Source organism: Pristiophorus japonicus, chromosome 8, assembly GCF_044704955.1.
Source record: "Pristiophorus japonicus isolate sPriJap1 chromosome 8, sPriJap1.hap1, whole genome shotgun sequence".
Lineage (NCBI taxonomy): Eukaryota > Metazoa > Chordata > Chondrichthyes > Pristiophoridae > Pristiophorus > Pristiophorus japonicus.
In genome coordinates, this window is record NC_091984.1 from 135,380,989 (window position 1) to 135,399,869 (window position 18,881).

Genomic DNA, 18,881 nt, shown 5'->3' on the forward strand with positions numbered 1-18,881 from the left:
GGTTTGGACATCACCTCTTACAGAAGGTATGTACTGCAAGGAATTCAGGGCTAGATGGGTCGGAGAAGAATTTCCCAGATTTTTCTTTCCCAAATTGGCCTGTGTTTTTAATCTCGTTTTTTGCCTCTCCCAGGAGATCACATGGTTTGGGGTAGGGTGGAGTGTATATGTTGCGATACACAAGGTATCACAATTGTGTGTGTCAGGCTGGATGGACCAGATGGTCTTACCTGTCCGACATTATTCGTATGTTTGTATGAACCTCTTCATAATTTCTATCAGGTCTGCTCTTAGTCTTTTTTCCAGAAAAAAGATGATCAAATGTTTAAAAACAATTTAACTGGTCATTCTTCTCTTCTTAGGCAATCCCTCGGAGTCGAGGATGACTTGCTTCCACACTTAAAATGACTGAGTTCAATGCGGGACCTACAGTCTTTGTCACAGGTGGGGCAGACGGTGGTTGAAGCGACGGGTGGGTGGGGTGCTTGGGTTGTTGTGCGCTCCTTCCGCTGTTTGCATTTGGCTTCTGTTTGCTCCCGACAAAGAGACTCGAGGTGTTCGGCGCCCTCCCGGATGCTTCTCCTCCACTTTGAACGATCTTGGGCCCGGGATTCCCAGATGTCGGTGGGGATGTTGCAATTTTTCAAGGAGGCCTTGAGGGTGTCGTTGAAGCGCTTTCTCTGCCCAACTGGGGCTCTATTGCCTTGTCGGAGCTCCGAGTAGAGTGCTTGTTTTGGGAGTCTCGTATCGGGCATGCGGGCGATGTGGCCTGCCCCTCGGAGTTGATCAAGAGTGGTCAATGCTTCGATGCTGGGGATATTGGCCTGAGTGAGAACACTGATGCCGGTGCACCTATCCTGCCAGTGGATTTGCAGGATCTTTCGGAGGCAGCGTTGGTGGTACTTCTCCAATGCTTTGAGGTGCCTGTTGTATGTGGTACATGTCTCTGAGCCATACAGGAGGGCGGGTATCACTGCAGCCCTGTATGTAATAAATGTACAGTATTGCCAAACAGCAGATGAAGATTCATGCATCTACACCGCAGTCATTTTTTTTTGGCTCCGCTAATGCTCAATGGTTAAATTTAATGCATAGCTTGCTGTTGAAGGAGGTGCAGTTCTGATCCCTGGTGTGAACGGTTACTTGACCTTAATTAGGGCAGTGAGGGGTGGGGAAGGAAAACAGCCAGGGTTCCCCTTTCTGAATGCTATCCAGTGACTCCTGTTAGAAAATGCACATTGGGTGAAGATATGATTGGTCTCGGCTTGTGTCCTCAATTTTAAAAATACTTGAATTTGCATAATGCCTTACCACATCGCTCAGAAACATCTGAAAGTGCTTCATGTACAGTTATATAGAAAAATGTGACAGTCATAGAAGATCCCGCAGTCAGCAATGGGATGAATGAAACCCGGCATCAAGCTCATGGTCTACAGAGCTTGATCAACTCCAATGGACGGGCCACATCGTCCGCAAGCCCGATACGAGACTCCCAAAGCAAGCGCTCTACTTGGAACTCCTACACGATAAGCGAGCCCCAGGTGGGCAGAGGAAATATTTCAAGGACACCCTCAAAGCCTCCTTGATAAAATGCAACATCCCCACCGACACCTGGGAGTCCCTGGCCAGAGACCACCCTAAGTGGAGGAAGTGCATCCAGGAGGGCGCTCTGCACCTCGCGTCTCGTTGCCGAGAGTATGCAGAAAACAAGCTCAGACAGCGGAAGGAGCATGCGGCAAACCAGTCCCACCCACCCTTTCCTTCAACGACTTTCTGTCCCACCTGTGACAGAGACTGTAATTCCCATATTGGACTGTTCAGTCACCTGAGAACTCATTTTTAGAGTGGAAGCAAGTCTTCCTCGATTTCGAGGGACTGCCTATGATGATGACATTTATTTTGCACCTTTAATGTAGTAAAATGCGCCGGGGCTTTACAGTGGGGGTCAGAAGAGATATGGGGAGGTGTTGAAGGCACAGTTAAAGAGTGAGGTTTTAAGTCTGCTGCAAGTCATTGTGAAGAGGTGTTGGAGTGAAGCGGCCAAAAAAAGGAAGTTCACTGGAGTGGTCACACCAGGCTAATCTCGTGCAACAATTCAGAGCCACTACACAGTAGCTTTTGAATAGGCCTATGAGCAGGTCTTCTTGGTTTTACCTTACCTTATGGGATGTAGCAACTGCAAAGAGGAGAAATTTTAAAACCATGTGCTTTGAAGTCTGTTGCAATGGAGGTTGGGAGGAGCAGGTCCAATTGCCCTATGGAAAAGGGTGGTGTATGTATACTTGGGTCAACGTCAAATGTTCCTGTTCCTTCACTCCACCTTGTGGCCAACTACAGAGCAAAGTTGACACAAGTCATGAGCCAGACTGGCTTCTTGCTTTCCTGACCATGGCAATTGCTTAGAATCGAGGATCCCAGAAAAGAATATGAGTGGGAGACAAAAATAGATTTCTGATCCAAATAGCTAAGACCTTTTCATGTTGTTGTTCTTGCATTTCAAAAGCCATTGCACTCTTAATTTTGTGATAATAGCTGATAGGTCACTCAGGTCGGACGTCACCATCCCAATCTGGTCATGAATAACCTTATTCCACTCCGAGACTGGCTCACAGTGTTATGTACTTTATCCTCCGAACACAAGAAATAGAGAATTTACAATAATGTTGGCTGAAAAACCTTGTGAGGATAAATCAAAAGCTGGTCATTAATAACCTTTCTCAGACTTCCCAGTGAATTTATCCAGTGTGTAGTTGAGCTGTACAGACTACATAGGTTCAATCTTCAAATTATGCTGAGTAATCTAATACAATTGACCTTGGAACTCCTGGTTAGGGACTGGGGGAGGGGGGAATTCAAACTCCTGAATATGATCCAGTGATGCTCAGTGGATATTGGATTCTGCCAAGGTTCACAAAGTGAAGAATGGTCACTTGGTGAGGGATCGGTCAACCAGCACAGCCCTGAGCCATTCATCAGCAAGAAGTGCCCTCATGAGAAGGGGAGAAAATTGGCAAGAAAATTCCAAAAAGTCTCTTTCCTACAATATCGAGATGCAGAGAACAAATCAAACAGTACGTCTTCTGATTGCAATGAAGTGTGTATGGCCTAGTATCTAGTCCAGCTGTGGTTATTCTGGCAGAAAGTTATACAAAATATTTGAAGTGGAAGATATGGTACGTAGTTGAACCAAGAAGGAGAATGGTGTCCATTTCATAATACTTACTCAAACAGGCTGGGCTTAATAAAACCTTTAATTAAATCTGGATTTCCTCTAAACTAGAAAAGTTGCAACATATCTTGGCTGCCTTACCTTTCCTGCCGACACAATCAAATTTTTTCCAACTTAATTTGACTCCTTTTTTCTTCTCCTTGTGTACTTCCAGTCCACATACACTTGGACTTTGACTGAGATTATTCATTCAGGAGTGACAGTGCGGCCTCCACCAATGCTATTCCAGCCTTTATTATTGAAGGGGGATGTGAAAAGGGGGAGTAGATGGAAGAAAGGCATGGAATCCAACAAGAGGCAATTGTACCTTTCTTTTGCTAGCAAGGTACCTTGGTGCTGTATTTAAAGGCTTAGTTGGGACCTGCAACTTACCATCTTGTTACTGATAAAGGATTAACTCACATTTCCTGCCATTAGTGGGAATCAGAGTTGTTCCTCCTGAATCTGCGCAATAAGGTGCAGGCTATTGGGGTCATTCACCCCTCAAAAAATTGTGACATCCTGATTTACTCTTGATTGGTCACAAATTGTAGCATATCATGCGTTTGCTCCATATGTCAGCACTGGGATAACAAGACGGTTGATTCATCTTAGTTACTCGCTGAATTCTTGACCTCCACAAGTGATTGCATGACACCTCAAATGGTACTTAAAAAAAAGTATTCAGCAGTAGGGTTCTTTAGTATGCTACACTTGGTTTTGCTGCAACATCTAAGCTAGTTGATATTTTTGAAGGTGAACATCTAGAGTATTTTCTTTTATGAAAATATTATTTTTGATAGAGGACCACGTTAAAATTGGCCAAAGTTAATACGCAGTGTATTCTGGAGGGAATAATTGGCATCCATACTGTGCATTGAGTTTACTGTTTTATATTGAAGAATTCTGGAATAAAAATTGTCTCCATAATATCAATTATCATTACCATTTTGGGAATAGCGATGATTAGTTTGCCAATCAGAACTGTAAATTAAAGCGGAATATCAGCAGAAACTGCGGATGCATGTGTAAATGGTGTTCCCGCCAAAGTTGTAATGGCTAATTGGGAGAAAGCACACACTAGCACACACACGACAGTGTTTAACTGTTGCAGTTCTTGTGGAACAATGACCCATTATTATTGGCAACATGTGCAAAATAACAAAAAAAAGAAAGACTTGTATTTATATAGCACCTTTCGTGACCACCGGACATCCAAAAGTGCTTTATAGCCAACTAAGTATTTTTTGGAGTGTAGTCACTATTGTAATCTGGGAAAAGGGACAGCCAATTTGCGCACAGCAAGCTCCCACAAACAGCAATGTGATACTGACCAGATAATTTGTTTTTCCGTTATGTTGATTGAGGGATAAATATTGGTCAAGACACCGGGGAATATCTCCCCTGCTCTTCTTCGAAATACTGTAGTGCCATAGGATCTTTTACATCCACCTGAGAGAGCAGACGGGGCCTCGGTTTAACTTCTCATCCGAAAGATGGTACCTCCGACAGTTCAGCACTCCACTGGAGTGTCAGCCTAGATTTATGTGCTCAAGTCAATAGTGGGACTTGAACCCACAACCTTCTGACCCAGAGGTGAGTGTGTTACCCACTGAGCCACAGCTGACTCCAGAAACCAAACCCAAACTCGAGAAAGATCTGCTTCTGAGTGTGGCAAAGTCAATTCTTGTATGTTTTTTCAATTTTGGATCTTGTGTTGGGAGTGGGTACAGTTCCAGCTATATTAAGAAAGTGTACCTGAAAGTATTCCCTGGGTCAAAGTCGGGAAAATCAACTCTTTGAACTTGTATTATTTCTGTACTGCTACTATCAGCATATAAGGGGTTAAATCAGTGTCATCCAAGGTTATGGGGACTCAACAGTACAGCTCCATATGTTCTGATATTGCCATTGCTTGCAGAAGCAGACTGCTGAAGCTGGGAGCAGTAGAAGCCTCAAGGGTCAAGTATCTGGAGTGGTCATATTCACTGATAAAGCATCTTTGCCTATTAATAAAGCTTGCTTCTATTCACTATTGATCACTATCTATTCTGGTGTAGAGAAATCGTGAGAGAAAGATCATTTACCCACAGTTCAAATAGCAGGCCCTAATCTGGGGCAGCAACTTTGACAGCTGTTTCTGTGCAGTTTAAACGTGTGGATTTGTGATTGGCTGGAGCTCTCTAGGAATGGCAACTTTTTGAGTTGAGATGTAATTTCACGGTCTAGTGGGTAATTTCTCAGAATATATGGATTTTCCAACCAGCAGCCAAAGGCTGTGTCTGTACTTAAAGCCCGAGCCAGCTTAGCATCAAAGCCTGTGTCTTGTCTCAGTAGAGTGCTTACTCAGTCAGCCTTCTGTAAAGAGAAGAGAATTCATGTGGCATAACATAATATATTCAGGTTAGCTGGTGTACGGAGCAAAGGTTCGATGTTAAAATCTCTGCAGCTTGCTATTGTTTAATTTGATATTTGACAGAATCCTCCTCCAGGTCATGGGGGATTCAAGTCCACTTACTGGAGTAATCAGTTGCCATAAACCTGTGGGAATATCTAAGGTTAAAACCCAAAAATTGTGTCAGTGAGACATGACCAAATTTGACACTGTTCTGTCTTGTGTCCCAGGATCTTTCTGGTGCATTCTTTAAACAAAATAACCTCACAAACAAGGACATTAGTGTTGTGGTTTTTCCAGAATGAATGTGGTAGTACAGAGCATTCTGTCTTAAGTTATTCTCTGCATTGATCTGCTCCGACTTCTGGCTGGCTGTGTACACTTGATTGCTCTCTCCCGACTGCTGACCTAATAAATGCTGACTGTTTTCCTGTGATATATTTTTTCCATTCAGTAATTTTAGCGAAAAATTAGAAGTGAGCCTAAAAGAGATGTTCTCTGCTTTATATCGACTTTTCACTAAATGAGCAAAACAAGAAAATGCAGTCCTCTTCGGTCACATCTGTGCCATCGAAAAACTTCCAAATTGAGATACCATATTGATCAACAGCACATATTGTTCCTAACGTATGCAACCCCTTCATTGTAGATTTAAAAAAGGAAAAACAATAATTTACTCTCGAACAATGTAATTAGTATTTGAACAATCCTGGTCCTGGGTAGTTCATATCCACCCAGATCCAATATACATTTCTTAGAACAAACTCTCTCAAATAAAAAAGCTTCAGATGCAAAACAGTACCCATGACAAATCACCAGCATCAGTTCCCATGATTCTGTTACCCTTTTGTCTTCACATTCACAAAGTGCAAAGACAAGAAGCTTGTTTCAGATCCACTGTCAAACCTTTTTAAGGTTTAAATTATCCATTTCCATAACATAATTCACTTAATTAATCAACTCTCCCTCTCTTGTAATTTTATTGCCACTGATTGGAAGAATCTTAAAGCATCATGTCTGGCTTTGTTCATAGTCTTAATAAAGTCAGGCTTTTGAATATTGAACCTGTTCGGAATTGTCTCGGGTAGATGAGACATTGGGTGGGGTAGACTCTCTGATATTGTAGAGTCGACATGATGTGCGGAAGGAAATTAAATGGGTGGATAGAGTCTATGATATGGTAGAGTGTCCATGGTGTGTGGGTGGAGACTAAATGTGTGTGTAGAGTCTATGATCGGGTGGAGTGTACATTGTGTGTGGAAGGAGATTAATTGGGTGGAGTAGAATCAATGTCTTTCCAAATTTAGTTGTCAAGAATAATTTATTTGTCCATTTCTTAGGATGGAGCAAAATAACAGCAGATGCATTTCTGATTGAGTGGCACATTGTAAAGCCATTTAATAGTTTTCCTTCTCTTCCTCCAGATTAAGCTACATAATTACCTTCTAGCTCAGTTTATCATTTCATCTGTACCAGATGTTCCTTGGCTTGCTTTCAGAATTTAGGAATTCTCAAATGTAATCTCCACAGGATACAATTCACTACAACAGTGTCATCCCTTAAGGTCGGCCGGGCACAGTGTATTCTGCAACTTTTAAACGTTGTTGGGCCTTTTTTAGTTACAGCAGCAACAGCTTTTCTGTTGCTGGAAGTTTAGCAGATACATACTCTGATTTCTATTGTGGTTTGGATTATCTTCTTTAAATGGCTTGGCATCAGTTTCTGTAAGCAAACTGTCAGGGCTTGCGGTATTTTTGAGGCATTTTTCACCAAAAATACCATTAAAAATACCACTTTTTTAAAAAAGGTATAAAATTGGCAACAAAATGCACCGGACAGTAAAAATCGGCATTGCATGAGGATTCGCAGTGGAAACCACTGTCCTCGCCAACTTTAGTTCGAGGCCGATTACCGCTAAAAAGACAGGCCTCTGGGAGGGGGGAAAACACATAGAAAAAAAAATTGCAAAAAACAAAAAATAAAAAAAAATCACACAACATTTACAAGACTAAGTAATCGCTGCAAAGGAATTACAAAATGAAAACTTTAACTTACTTTTTTGCAGGTCTTCATACTTACTGTTGCAACGCAGGCTTTTCTCAGGCGTTTTTTTCGCGCAGAATACCGGTGCGCTGAACGGCCAATTTAAAGCGATAACGCTTTTTTTGACGTTACACGACGGTGGTCCACTTTTCAGGGATATTTCAAAACTGCCGGCGCACAACTTTGGCCAATTTAGGTAAACACCTTTTACCGTCAAAAAAGGCAAAATATCGCTGAAAAAACAGGCGCAAGGCTGGCCAAGTATCTTCTAAGAACTGAGACTTGTATCACGTTCTTTACCACAAAGAGTTAAGGTACACAAGTGTAACAATTATCCTTGATTTTGGTAGAATGATTATTGGAGACTACGTAGAATGACATAACAACTGGCATCGAGACCTGAGACTTGTATCACTCTGAACTTTGAGAGGTCGTCAAGCAGACAAAATGTTATTTGTCATCACACTTTGCAGGACCAGCAGAAAATGGCCCAGAACAGTTCAATTTCCTTTCCTACTTTTAAACCTGGTTGTATCAGCACATGGCAACAATGAAGAAGTACATATTAATCTACCGCAGCTGAATAAATTAGTATTTTAATCATGCTTTCCATCAAAATGAACCCTTCATTTGCTAATTCAAGGTTAACAATGCTCCCAGGTTCTCACAGGTGGAGCATATCCATTCCACCATTATGCATTTAGGAAGCAAAGCCTCAAACTTAATCCTAATTTTAAAAAATATATTTAGATATGTGAGCCTAAAAAGCGATCTGAGTTTTTATCCCATCTGAGTTGGGTACTGGTTCACATCCAAGTATCAATAATACTCACTGTATATTCACTGTAAATCCTGGGTTCAGAAGTGTGCCATGTAATGAATACTGTCATTTTGGCACAGTGTTTTAATGTACCAATATATTACAGGGAGAAAGGAATAGAAGAATATGGTGATGGAGTGTAATGAAGAGTGGTGGAAGGAAGCTTGTGTGGAGCATCAAGACCAGCCTGGAACAGTTGGGCCGAATGGCCTCTTACTGCTGTACATTCTGTATATTTTTTAACATGTTTAAATGTATTCGTTCATAGGATGTGGGCGTCACTGGCAAGGCCGGCATTTATTGCCCATCCGCAATTGCCCTTGTTGCCCTTGACAAGGTGATGGTAAGGTGTCTTCTTGAATCACTGCAGTCCATGTGGTGAAGATACTCCCACAGTGCTTTGTTGCAGCAGTTTGGTACAACGGAGAGGCTTGCTCGGCCACTGCAGAGGGTAGTTAAGAGTCAACTGCATTGCTGTGGGTCTGGAGTCACATGTAGGCCAGACCGGGTAAGGACAGCAGATTTCCTTCCCTAAAGGACATTACCGATACTAGCTTTTTAATTCCAGATTTATTTAATTTATGTATATGTAATTTCATTACTGTAGCTCCATCAAGGCACATTTAAGATATTGTGAATTAGGTGGACAATTTTAGGGGGAGAGAGGAAAACTTGGAGATTATGCCTCTAATATGTGACATTATTCCTTGTTATGACAGAATACTTATTGGACACTACATAGGAGGCTCTATATATCTGCTATCAATTAGGAAGATGGAAGAAAATTACAATGCTGGAACACATTGGACAGGCCAAATTACTGATCACATTCATTTGTACTTAAAATGATTCACAGAAGCAAAAGTAATGCAGCCAATATATTAACTAGCACAATACTTGCATAAGAGAATTGGAAAGAGTCCACAAGAGGTTAATCTACCCTTTTTAGGATGCTGCTATAGGCTTCTCTTGGAATTCAATAATTTCTTTGAATCAGATAGACCTTGTTCTGTTCCTCGGTACTATATGCAGTTACTGTTTGTATTATTGCACGTGGACTATCTGTTGACCAATGTTCCCCGTAAGCTGCACTTTGTTCTGCACGGCCTGTTTCTTTTAATGCACGGTCCCTTTAAATGTCTGCGCATGCGCGGTATTTACACTGTAAAAGCCAGTGAGCGGCCTGCATGGGGCCTTTAAAGCGTGTCTTACTGCATGTACGAACCTTAGCAGGAACATTGCTGGTGACACTAATAAATAATTTTCAAACACTGTTATATCAGGTTAGTTTGATTCAAAATCAAGTTCCAGTTTATAAAGTAGGAAACAGGGATTTCACCTGACTGGAGACAAGCCATCAGGGCTAAAATGAAGAAGTCAAATATAAACGAGAAGTATTATTTTAAAAGATACGCACAAGGAAGCAAAATGCAATAAACACTGGCAGCCATGGAATCATAGAATAGAATGGTTACAGCACAAAAGGCGGCCATTTGGCCCTCCGAGTCCATGCCAGCTCTCAACTAATCCCACTCCCCCGTCCTTTCCCCGTAGCCCTGAAAATGTTTTTTCTTCAGATACTTATCCAATTCCCTTTTGGAAAAATAAGATTTGGTCTGCCTCCACCACCCTTTCAGGCAGTGCATTCCAGATCTTAACCACTTGCTGCATAAAAATGTTTTTTCTTGTATCGTCTTTGGTTCTTCTGCCAATTACCTTAAATCTGTGTCCTCTGGCTCTTGACCCTTTTACCAATGGGCATAGTTTCCATGTAGAAAAGAATGGAAAGTAAATGATGATATGACTAGAAGGGGCATGAAGGAAATAGGAAACAGGCTTATACAGCAAAGCGGATGCAAAGATTAATTTTTAGCTAATCAATTCAAGAAGTAGACAGAGTGTTGCACATCAGATAGGTCCTTTAACTGATCAGATGGAGATCAGAAATAGATAGATGTGTTAAATGAGTGTTCAAATTAGTTTATGAATGAAGACTATGGACAAATTCCAGACATCGTCTCAATGGCTCTGGAATCCATAACGTAGATAAAGGTCAGTGTTGCCACTTGATTCTGAGAAGACATTTCACTAAGTGGAATGCAAGTTTCTGCGAGGAACTTGCACTGAAATGGGTAGGATTCGACGTAGCCTTCGTTGAATGGATAACCTCCTTTACTTCAGCTCCAGATCTTCATTTGTCATGCTGCAGGAAGGCTTTCATTTATCACTGCTGTTTGCAATTGTCACAGACCCCTGGTTTCTCAGTCATGTGCTCACCCAGCTTTTAATTTGCAGATATAGAGTATAAAATCTCGCTTTATGCAGAAAGTACGTTCCTCTAACTTACTAACCCGGCTGCTGTCCTGCCATTGGTGAAGATTTATTGGTGATCAAGGTGAAGAATCAGAGAACATGGCCTTGGGGCTCCCACTTCCCTCGAAGGGTTTCATATACTTGGAATACAGTTTGTAAGCACCTGACCTCCTTGGTCCAGGGCAGGTTTTACCCCAGATTTGTGAATAATTCACAATGAAGTAGCTCACAGGGACACTGACAAATTTAGGATTTTGCCTTAAACATTCTCTCAGGCACAGTAGTGCTGGTCACTCTTCTCAGTAATCTGAGTTCCTTATATTTAGGGTGCGCCAGTCCTGCCCAATATCCAACTATACAATAACATAACTCGGGTGTAACAATAGTACTCCCTTGTGACCTGGACTGGATATTTCTGTCTTTCGTGCATGTCGCCACATGTGCATCTTCAATCTTTTCGAAAGGGGACCAAGAAGGTAGCTGATAAAACGAGGCCAGATACAAATTGTTAAGCTGCTTTATTTCACAACAATGGTTATGATCCGATCCACTGAATTTAATTAGAACAATTTAGCTTCATGCAATAATACAAAATAATGAACACGCTGACTGTGCTTTCCCATATTAGTGGCTTGACATGCTTGATTTAAACAAAATAATTTCCAACAATCTTCCTGCTAACTTTCTGAGCCTGACAAAAGCTCTCCCTCATCACTTTCTGTTTTTAAAAAAAACCTGACTAACTGTATCTCTTACTATTTAGTTATCTCACTGTGTTAACAACCTGAGGGCAATGCTCTTTTAGACAACTCTTGCTGAGTGCCAGGACCAGGGGTCTCCCAAAACCATGAGTGTGAAGTGTTTATGACTACTGTGACAGGCTAACAAATTGCTTTTAGTTTATAGTCTTTGGGGAAACAATTGCAAAGGTTAGTTCATTAGCATTTTAACCACCTTTCAACCCTCAAATGTAACTTTTTTTCTCTCCTAAATCCTTTCTGTGGAAAAATAATCCAATAAAAATCGCATTGCTGTTTTTGTCACTTGTCAGTCTTTAGGTATAAACTAGAAGTGACAAAGATATAACATCATCATAGGCAATCCCTTGAATCGAGGAAGACTTGCTTCCACTCTTAAAATGAATCCTTAGGTGGCTGAACAGTCCAATACGAGAACCATAGTCCCTGTCACAGATAGTCGTTGAGGGAAAGGGAGGGTGGGACTGGTTTGCCGCATGTTCTTTCTGCTGCCTGCGCTTGATTTCTGCATGCTCTCGGCAATGAGACTCTAGGTGCTCAGCGCCCTCCGAGATGCACTTTTTCCACTTGGGGCGGTCTTTGGCCAGGGACTCCCAGGTGTCAGTGGGGATGTCGCACTTTATCAGGGAGGGTTTGAGGGTGTCCTTGTAACGTTTCCTCTGCCCACCTTTGGCTCGTTTGTCGTGAAGGAGTTCCGAGTAGAGCGCTTGCTTTGGGTCAACAGGTGGAGATGGTCAGGAACATTGCTGTCCTCTTGCCGTCTCTACTCTCCTTTTCTTATGGAGTAGCAACATCCTTGGTAATTTGTGAAGCAGCTGGGCTACTTTGAGGATTTAGAAGGATGACTAGTATTTCTTTCAGATTCTCCTGAAGCTATTATCTCAACTTGCTGACATGTAATAATCTTGATATCTTTCTGAAGATGGGTTCCTCAGCTGGTGAGATAAGAGCTTCAAGTGCTTTGCTTAGCCATTTGATTACTTAGAGCCTGGGTCCTATTAAGCTTTGCAGAATAACCTTGAAGGTGGTGATTGTTACAGGCACTTCAAGTAAGAATGACCACCTTGGATATGCTGGAGAATTCCTTTTCTTAAAGCAACAGAAAAGAAACCTGTATCTCCATTTAATTCAACCAGGAGCAATGTTCAGATTATAAATGCCAAAGAGCTGTGTAACCGTGCAAACACAATCCTTTCAGATGCCTGGGTCTTTGCCCCCTCTAATTTTACAGTCTGTTTGGACAGAGAGCAGGTTGGTGATGTGATTTAAGAGCATTGATATACTATAGCCCAGTGATGTCCAATAAAAATCGTTAACTTGCAACAGCTGTGGCTATAGCAACACCATTTTAGCTACGTACACTAATTCTCGTGGAGAACGCCTCACACACTCTCACACAATACAGGTAAATGTACTTCACATGTATGTTTATTAAACAAACAGCTACCATCATTCAGTATCCAAGGAAATAAAGCACTCACAACGATGAAAAAACACACTCTCTCTCTCTGCTTTTCATCTTACCATTTTACCCACAAATGCACAAAATGGTTGCAGTTCACATCCACATGCCTTAAGATCACATACCCAATGTGTTATATATGTAAACCTGTAAATACCTTGTTAAACCACCAGAGGGCTCATTCCCTGGAATCCCAAGGGATCCCACAATCCCTTGGGATCACCTGCACTTAAGGAGGCCTCACAGGCTGGAGAGGCACTCTGGAGACCTGCAATAAAACACTACTGTCACACTTTACTTTGAGCTCACAGTATCTGGTCAGACTCTTTATTCATACACTACACACTACACTACGCAATGAGAGCATCCATTGCTTAATTTTGATTTACTACTTAGAAAAGTATTAGGCGGATCTGGATTCCTAATTAGCCACGTGTGACTTGTGGCTAATGTATTGGACAACACTGTTGTAGCCAACAGTTTGAGACCAATATCTGCTGAGAATGTCACAGGGCTTTCAAACCAAAGGTATACTGCTGACTACACTTCGTTCTCTGGCCAGAGTAAACGGCTCTTCCGGCCAAAATGGCACTGCAGTTTTCCCCCACAATAACTTGACATCAGCACAAACCATGCTCTAAATGTTGTTTCAACAGTAAGTTGTCTGGAGATTTTTTTTAATGCAGTTGAAAATATCTATTCACCACTCTCATCATCTCAAATTCTGGGACAAACTCTTTTTTTTCATAGCTGAGTCCATATATTGGCATCCTACCCCTGCTCAGGTTAAAGTGATGTCTCAGAATAAATGCAGTTCTGCCTCGTAACAAGGGTTGGCAACTCTGGTTGGACGTATTCCAGGAGATGTTGTCACATGACCTGCAACCACCCCACCATTGGTTGCCCAGAACGTCCATCTTTGCAGTGCACTACCTTCCCACGCCAATTCTAAAGCGAACAGACTCTTTGTCAGTCAAGAGTCAGCTAATTGACTGACAATCAAACAGCTGTTTTTCCCTCAGCACCAATATTTTTATAATTAATAAACTAAAATATTGAAAAAAAACATTTTTTTTTAATGGTCCTATGATTTTTTTTTCTCTCTAGGATTGCTTGTAGCAAAGATTGATCTACAATTCCTGGAGACTCCAGACCAATCCTGGAGAGTTGGCAACCTTATTCATAACAGTCAGGGTAAGTCACCGGCAGAATCCAAAGGCCTCAAATTCAGAAAGCACAAGAGAGCCAAGAAACAGTTTAAAAAGAAAAACTGGGCTGACTGGGGAGACTGAAGACTGATGCAGACATTCGAATCCCACCCCCATAACCTTAGCAATAGGCCAGACATTGATATACAGAAACAGCAGCCTTGACCTTTGTGTTACAGCCATCCATTCCAGCTACCTTACCACTGTTTTCCGACCAGAAAAAAAATTCTGTTTGATTAGAGGCGCTCGACCTGCCAAGTTTCTCCCTCAAATCTGTTGTAGTTTGAACTATTATTTTTTTTATTCCACCTGACAAAATGTTTATTTAAAATGAATTTGAGACCTAACCTTTTGGCGTTTCCTCTTGCCTTAAAACTCATTGAAGAATAAAACACAATTAAACTGGACTCCATCTGGAAGTCACTAAAACACACTGGCAGGTAATCTGGAAAAAAAAATATGTTGCACATTACCTCATTTTCCAAGTATTTAACCATTTTCGTCTACTTGATGCCTTGCAGACTGGTTTTAAACATGTGACTCCATCTCCATCTCCATCCCCACTCCGCAACAGAACCAAAAACCACAGGCACCTGTATTTGTTTCCTTTGTAAACTACAAAGCTCGGACCCCTGCCTAAGAAAACGAGCGATTCGAATCCTAAGGTGGCTTTTAAAATGTAGTAGCTGCCATGTGTACTGTATAGAAAAATATTGCAATATGTTTTTTTTATGTGCTCACATCCTAACAGGGAAATGTGATTTGGCTCAAGTGGATGTACTGGTAATGCGATTCTTAAAGCTTTGTTAATAAACCAACTAGTTCTTAATCGTAATGTGTTACTATGAATTCTTAAGCAAAGAACCCACGAAGCAAATGCATTATAGCTAGCTTGGGATTTTTTTTCAAATTACATTTTTTCGGGACTGTTTCATTTTAACCGTTACTTACTTTTAAAGTACTCTTTCTGTTCTGGGATGTATCCTTTATTAATGTCATCCTATCTTATCATTTATGCACAGTTTTAAATTGTCATGACATTGCTCATTATTTTTGGAGCATTTTTCCTGTTTTACGCCCTGGTAGAGCATGTTTCATACATGTCTCCTAGATTGGAAAAGCGTTAACTTCTGCAAAATGGCTTGTGAGACAATGTGATGGATTAACAAATAACCTTGAGTCTGTTTTGTGATCTCTGGCATGATGATGTCATTGCATCCCCCATTGATGTCATTGCATTCCCCCATTGATACCATCGTGTCCTCCATTGATGTCATTGTGTCCGAGAATGAAATCTATTAACAAGCTCCCCTGTTGATAAAGGCACTGCTCAGTGCTGAACCGAGCCACACTGATCAGGTAGGTCCCTAGTTCAATCCTGTGCTCTGTAAGTTAATTGGAGCCAAGGCACTACATTTGGTCTTGGAATCAGTATTCCTGTACCATGGAGGGGAAAGTCACCCCAGGGTGACTGTGGACTTAGTACTATGGAGTGACTACGATTGGAAAGTGCACACCTGCAGATGTCGTATGCGGTCTGGATCAGGCTTGGTTGCGCTGCTCGCCAAAGTTGAAAAGCTTGCGAGTGCTCAGTGTCAAGGGCTCTTGCGTGGAGAATGCCGACATTGGTGAGATACTGTAGGATTTTGGCTCCCATTGTAGGGTGTTCTACCTTGATTCATAGACCTCGGGAATTACAGGGGAAGGACAACACGTGGCACAAAATTTAGGCTTAAACCAGTGTCAGTTTTATTATGCAAAAACTAACTAAAAAACTGCAGAACTAGACTTCTGAGAGAATTGTTGAAGACATACAATCACCCTTCCAGTTTGTAGCTGTAATCGTGGATTGTAGGTTCATGGTTGTTGGTTCCTTGACCAGTTGATTCCTCTTCTGGCTGTTCTCTTCAGTTCTGTTCCTTCTGTGTTCGTTCCGTACTTCGCTTCGCTTCTGTACCACTCTTCTTCTGAGCTGCTTCTAGCTCGCATATTTATATCCAAGTTATGAATAATCCCCGCTGCTGCGGTTTCCGATAATGTGTTTGAATCGATACGTTGTTTGCAGTGATCTTGTTTGACTGCGATGATGGACCCGAATGCACATGGAGTCTACCAGGCAAAAGATGACTCCTCATCCTTAATACCTCGTTCTCCAAAAATATACACCTGGTGGGGGGTCCCTTTGTTGTTCTGGTCTTCTTGCAGACTTGCTGTCTCCAGAAAGATTTGTTTTTCCCCCTCTGGCCAATCAATTCAGGGCCTCTTCAGTTAGTTTATGAAAAATGTAACAACCCCATTGTTGTTATGCATAAAACCAGTCTGGTACTTGACCGCAGAGATTGTCCTTAATTGGTGGTGAGTCACCCCTGCCTCGGGCTGGCGCCCTTTTGCTCCCTTTGTCCAGTTAATTCCAAAAGCTTGTATCAAATCAACTTAATCAACTTTTAGTTTGTGGCCTCGTTCTGTGCTTTCTGGAAAATTTGTAACCTTACACCATGCAAGTGCAACCCAACATAAACCTGCAGGAAATGAGGGAGGAAAAGAGCTTATCATCTGCTTGGCTGAGTTAGTGGCACTATTTTCAGAATGAACTTTGACAATCTTCCTTATAGGGGGTGCTTCAAGTTGTCTGTGAAAGGGACAGATGATGAGCTGGAGGAGAGGATAGCTCCTCCTGTATATTGATCAGTGACATGGGTTGATCAGGAGAAATATTCAACACCACTGATGACGTATCTTGTGATGTTAAACAAAGAGATTGGGCCGGATTTTGCTCTGAACAGCCAACAAACGACAGGCTCACACTTGCCCATAGGATTTCTATGGGCCTTTGCACAGCAAGTTCCAGTTAGCCAACCACCCAAAAAGTGCACCGTCCTCTACAGGCATGTGGGACCTTTGTGAACAGGGCAAACAACTGTGTATCTCCTTAACCAATCAGATTGAAGGATCGTTAATGAGCAGCACAGAGCCTGAACCAGGAAGTGTCAGTTGGAATATTTAATTCAATGTCAAATCAGGTACACAAAACAAAACAAATTGAAGGAAGGAAAGATGGGATTAAGATAGAGATATAAAAGACAGAAGTTTTTTAAAAAGTCTTTAATTTAAAATAAAACTTCAACAATAATTAAAAGCTGAATGAATGAGACTCCACACTTGTAAAAGTTAATTTTCAGTCCCATGGAGTTTGTTTGGCATTAATTAAGACTTATCACGCTGTTAAAAGGGTACTTACACTGGAATGGACATGCCCTAACTTTTTCTGGCAAGTTTAGTCCATATCTATGAGGTAAGATTGCTATGTTTCCATTGGGATCCAGGGCAAAGTGGCTAGTTGGATCAAAAATTGGCTTAGAGGTAGGAAGCAAAGAGTAAATCATTGATGGGTGTTTTTGTGACTGGAAGGATGTTTCCAGTGGGGTTCCGCAGGGCTCAGTACTGGGTCCCATGCTTTTTGTGGTATATATCAATGATCTAGATTTGAATATAGGGAGTATGATTAAGAAGTTTGCAGACGACACTAAAATTGGCTGTCTGGTTGTTAATGAAGAGGAAAATCATGGGCTGCAGGAGGATATCAATCTACTGGTCAGGTGGGCAGAACAGTGGCAAATGGAATTTAATTCGGAGAAGTGTGAGGTAATGCACTTGGGGAGGGCTAATAAGGAAAGGGTATACACATTAAACGGTAGGCCACTTAGATGTGTAGATGAACAAAGGGACCTTGGAGTGCTTGTCCACAGATCCCTGAAAGTAGCAGGCCAGGTGGATAAGGTAGTTAAGAAGGCATACGGAATGTTTGCCCTTATTGGCTGAGGCAGAGAATACAAGAGCAGGGAGCTTATGCTTAAAGTGTATAATACTCTGGTTAGGCCACAGCTTGATTACTGCGTGTAGTTCTGGTCACCATATTATAGGCAGGCCATGATTGCACTGGAGAGGGTGCAGAGGAGATTTGCGAAGATGCTGCCTGGACTGAGAATCTTAGCTATGAGGTCAGATTGGATAGGCTGGGTTTGTTCTCCTTGGAACAGAGGAGACCTCATTGAGGTGTATAAAATTTTGAGGGGTCAGGATATAGTGGATAGCAAGGCCTATTTCCCTTGGTGGAGGGGTCAATTATGAGGGGGCATAGTTTTAAAGTGGTTGGTGAAAGGTTTAGAGGGGATTTGAGGGGAAGCTTCTTCACGCAGAGGGTTGTGGGGGTCTGGAAGGGTGGTAGAGGCAGAAACCTTCATCACATTTAAAAGGTGCTTGGATGGGCACTTGAAGTGCCATAACTTGCAGGGTTACGGGCCTAGAGCTGATAAGTGGGATTAGACTGGATAACCACCTGTTCGCTGGCGCAGATACCATGGTAAGTACTTCAGGAAATCGAATATGGCCAGAGTGGTCGCCTGGATGGGTCGGAGAGGAATTTTCCAGATTTTTTTCCCCAATTGGTCTAAGTTTTTATCTACTTTTTTGCTCCTCTCAGGAGATCGCATGGCTCCGGTTGGGGTGGAGTGTAAAATGTGGTATCGCAGTTGTGTGGGCTGGACTGGTTGGGCCGGATGCTCTTTACCTTTCCTTCATTGTTCTTCGGTTTAGATGTAAAAGGGCCGTGTGGCTGTTTGTCGGCCGATGTGGAGATGATGGACCGAAATGGCCTCCTTCTGCACTGTAGATTTC

General features: G+C 42.0%; 1 protein-coding gene across 2 annotated transcripts in view; it reads left to right on the plus strand.

The window, feature by feature from the left end:
- The window catches only part of fam20b (FAM20B glycosaminoglycan xylosylkinase), a 388,233-nt gene that overhangs the window by 16,976 nt on the left and 352,376 nt on the right, over positions 1 to 18,881 (plus strand). For both annotated transcript variants that reach the window (XM_070887418.1, XM_070887420.1), the window contains exon 2: positions 14,107 to 14,193. The gene's annotated coding sequence lies outside the window, so the exon portion shown is untranslated. The remainder of the gene's footprint in view (positions 1 to 14,106; positions 14,194 to 18,881) is intronic.